Consider the following 5,010-nt stretch of genomic DNA (forward strand, 5'->3'; position numbering starts at 1 on the left):
ATTGCGATATCATTTTGTCCTGCATTATCCAAAGTGCAAGAAAATAGATGCGTCAAACCCCACTCCGTCAATGATTTCACTACAGCAGCACCAATGTCTTGACCCTTGTGGCTGTCAATCTTTGAAAAGTTGATTATCTTCTTATGCAGTATCCAATCTTTCCCAATATAGTGTGCAATCCAATCTTTCCCAATATAGTGTGCAGTAACACAAATGAAGTTGTTGTTATTCAACGAAGTCCAACAGTCTGTTGTGATCGAGACTCTTCCCATGCCTTTTCTCTGAAAGAACTTGAGCATACTTTGTTTCTCCTCAAGAAATAATTGCACACAATCCGTTCGTATCGTTTGTCTCGAAGGTATTTGGAACTGTGGACAAACAAGTTGCATGAAACTTTGAAAACCTTCCCGCTCAACAAATACAAAAGGAAGTTCATCGAGTAAGATCATCTTGCACAGTCCTAGTCTGATTGTCTTCTGATCAAATTTCCATGTTGTTAATGCTCTACTGCCACCATCCACAGTGTAGGACAAAATAGTCTGACCATTACCGACTTCGTCTTTAGCTAACTTCTTCAAACAATAAATTGTATGGTTCTTCAAACCATTGGTCCCGCCTCGTGCATCTGCAACAATCAAAGTACCACAATGCTTGCACTTTGCTTTCATTCTTTGAATAGGAGGCCTACTTTAACCATCACTTTGTCGTAGTTATTCCAATGCACAGATGTGGTTTTCCGATTAGATTTCCCTTCAGTTTTTATTCTTTTTCCGTTTGGACTTGAAGCTTCTGTAGCTTCAGTTCTGGCAGCTTCTTCATCTTCTATATCTGTAACAGCCCGCCCTCCTAGGTTATAATAAATGCGGCGGCTGCTACCCAAAACCGACTCTAAAGAAGTAAACATAGGCTAGGGTTTCATTTAAAGAGTACCGACCAAAAGAATTGGAAGAAATATCAGAGTATTTAATGCAACAACTTAACCTAGAAGTTTAAAGGAAGAAAGATATCATAAATGACGATCAAAATATCTGAAGAGTACGATAAAAATATCCAAGATAAAAACCACAAGAAAAGGCTAAGGTGCAATTATCCCAAAAGAAGTTCTAAAGAGTATCAAGATTCAGCGGAAAACGACCAAGAGAAAGAATAGCTATGTATGAAGACACAACTACGCTTGAAGTTCAACATTTCCATATTAATTATTTATCCTGCTCAACACCCGCCACCGCTCGTCATCATTCAACCTGCACATAAGGAAAACACATGCAGGGCTGAGTATTTTGAAATACTCAGTGAGCTCGTTGCCAAAACATTTTATAGGTTATGCCACCCTTACCAAGTGAACTCGAGTTTTAAGCAGGTATAAGAGAATATCACGAGTATCACAAAATATATTTTTCCATAGACCGACCGAATATCAAGGACGACTCCCGATCCCCTCGTGTACACAGCCTAGTAGGGCTTGCGGCCCATACTCAGACCCGAATTCGTATAAACATATCCATAGCCCTAGCCCAATGGAGCGAACTCACAAACTAGGCATCGGGCGCACAATATCACAATAAAACAGACATAGGCATGGCATAACAGTTAAACCACCCTTATAACACCAATCAATATTTTTTGACAAAAATAAAAGAGAGTTTTAAGAGTAAAGCCCACCTCGACTGCTTAGTTTTCAAGTAGTTTTGCTTTTCCGTTATCCGGCTTCGCAACCAAAGTTTCACCTTTTAATCACATAGGCACATATCACAAATTAGGTTCAATACTACTCTTACTCATGCATGTCTTATTACCTTTTCCTTTTCCCATCGATTTATCTTATCATTACTAATTAATCAAGTTCATGTTTACCTCACAAGAATATTTAACCATCAAACACACACTACCCAACACAACGACACACACACATACACGACACACACATACACACGCCACACGCACACACACGGCACACACACACACAAGAACATATTCCCACATCCCTTTTATCCCACTTTTACTCAACCAAGATGCATGAGGGTTCGAGAAGACCGATTAATCGGTTAGAAAGAAGAAAAAAGAAGTAGAAGAAGAATAAGAAGAACTCATAAGCAAAATACCTTTTTAGAGAAAAAAAAAGTGGCGTCCCTATGCCTTTTTAAATAAGGCATGGTTTTTTAAATATTGTCTAGAATAAGTTTAGGCAAGATCTCTTGAAGTATGGAAAGATTTGGTAGAATATTTAAATTCTAGGTATGCGCTACAGTGTTATGCATAGAATGAGAAAAATAAAAAAATACACTCACCAAAATTCTTGCTGCTGGAGACGTTTGCAGGTAGCGGCGGGTAGCAGCAGGAGAAGGGATGGAATAATTATAATTTATAAGAGGGGGAACCAGATAAATAATAGGAAATAAAGTGTATATATAGATTTGAAATTAATTAATTAAAATAAAATATTTGAAAACCCTAACCCTAAAAATAACGGGTATACCGCGCGGGTAGCGGGTATACCATACCCGCAAAAATTAAAACAAACTACCCAATCCCGCCCCGTTTCCCATTGTCGTCGGGTAGGCGGTACCCGCTACCCGCCGGGTAGCGGGTCGTTTGAGGGTTTCCCGATACCCACTACCCGTTTTGACACCCCTAATTCATGTAATGTCCTTGGGGTTACACTGACTTAGTTTTATGACTAATCAGTGATCGAGTAAGTCATCCTCTGAATATGTGTTTACCTTAGGAGTATCTTCCTAATAGCTTTAATCGTAAGTTTGACTATGCCTATGAGTACTACATTTGGTTGTGATTACTCTAGTGAAGGCTAACTTAAGGGACACACGAGCTAATAAAGCTAAGCAATCACATAGAGAGATGAAATTAATTAAAGATCAAGTACGCAGCAAAGACATTATGGTGGAAAAGATATGATCAGAGAACAACCAAGCAGATGATTCACATAAAATGCCTTTGTGGCAACATGTTCAAACATGATGTGAAATGAATGGTGGTTCGATATATCTAGTACCAATACCTGCTTTGTGTATAAGTGGGAGAGTTTTTGGCAGTGGGTATACACGAAAGCATGTTTTGAGTATAAGTGGGAGATTGTTAGGTTTGGTATACTGAAAAGCATGTTTCGAGCAAGTTTCGCGTTGAATAGAATCTTGCTTGTATACGTAAAACTCTATAATCCACTTTGAACCCGATTCAGTATTATTCGAGTAGGTTTGCACGAATAGAATCCGTATATTATTACATTGTGTTTGCTTGTGCATTTATAAGATGTTTTATAAACATTTAAATATATAAGAAACAAACAAAGTCTAAGTCTTTTGCTTAGTAGACTTGGTTGTGGGCGTCGTCCACTTTAAGGTAACACAGATCGGTTTTATGCAATGCTTTGCAAAAGAAAAAGAAGAATTTCACAACCCAAGATAGACTTAGACTACCTATCGTGAAAGGTTGCAATGTCAGTCCGATTATTTCTAAGTCTTACTCGAAATAAGATGACGTTGGTGTGGTATAGCACTGAATGGATCTAACACAAGACGTGTCTTTATGCTATCGACCGAAAGACTAGGTCTTGATAAATAATTATTTCTTAATCTACATACATTATCAAATGGTGCGGGTTTTTCGCAACCCAATAATCCTGATATATTGGGTAGTGGTGATTAATATCTAGCGGTGCTAGGATTGCTATTATGTTGAATCGCGCGAGGTGAGTCTCGTTTGATAATGTCCTCAAGAGGAGCTCGAACAAGGTTTTATTATTCGGAAACTGGTCAGTTAGTTTTATAGTGGCTGCTCGTAATATTCCAATTAAAAGCTTATATTAAATTGGGGTTCAATTTAATTAGTAAAAAGATAATTGGAGGAGCCCATATCCAAAACCTTCCATAGATCCCCGTCTCTGAGCCCAAATATGAACTAAATATAAATAGGAGAATAAATAAGACAGAAATCACTTTTCCAAAAGATGAAAAATAGCGTCAACTCCATATATGAGAGAGGATCCAATCTCCAAGCAGCTTCCTCGTCGTGTCGCCACTTTTAGGTTACGCAAGATTACTCTACACTAATTTAAATCGCAAGTATGATCTCTCGTCGTTGCATAGTTACGTCGCTTAGCATCAGCTCTTCTTGCCTCGCACCCTCTTTCATGTTTGAAACTTCACTTAGTTTTTGGTAACCTCCTCTTCTTGAGATCTTCCTCGTATTCTTTTGTTTTTATTTTTCAAGGAAAATGTGAAGAAGTAGTAATATAGTTCTCTCATTAAGCAAGCTCCAACGTTTCACACCATTCCAAGAAATAGAAAAATACCACGGTCCACCAACCTCAATTCGCACTCTCGATCTCCTTGCCTCGCTGTGCCTTGATAACTTAGGGGTTCACCTCAAACTCTCATATTCTCGTATGTTTTAATTGCTCGGAAAAGCAATAGGTAAGTTTTTAACTTAGAACTACGGTTCGCGCGATCAACTAGGCCTATATCTTAGCACTCTAAGTTCACAACACATTTCATCTTCTCATAGATCAACAACTATTACATTTAATATTATTCACACCTCAAGATAAACAAGTATAACACACAACATTTTCACATCCAAAAGCAAAACAATTTCGCACTTCACATTTACATTCAAAACTTTTGAAACAAAAATTTTCTTCAAACTCTCACAATTTCCTCAAAATTTCCACATCTCACTTTCAACTTTAAAGTAAAAGTTTTGACTCAAAACTCAAAACATACTCTAAGATGAACTTTCCTCTTTCATGTAAAAACAAACAATACATCATTCCTCTTCAAAACATCCTCAACTTTCTTTCTCCAAAACTTCCTCATCCTCCTTTCTCTAAAATTTTCTCATAAAAACATAGTACCTCTTTCTTGGTTGAGTGTGGCGAGTCGGGATGTTGAGCCTTCAATTCTCACTTTTTAATCTAGCGAATAGAATCTAGACTAAGACTGAAAAAGACTCTCAAGTCCAGAGCGGAAAGAAAAATTGCTCTGATACCACTTT

Source organism: Salvia hispanica, chromosome 5 (genome assembly GCF_023119035.1).
Source record: "Salvia hispanica cultivar TCC Black 2014 chromosome 5, UniMelb_Shisp_WGS_1.0, whole genome shotgun sequence".
NCBI lineage: Eukaryota > Viridiplantae > Streptophyta > Magnoliopsida > Lamiales > Lamiaceae > Salvia > Salvia hispanica.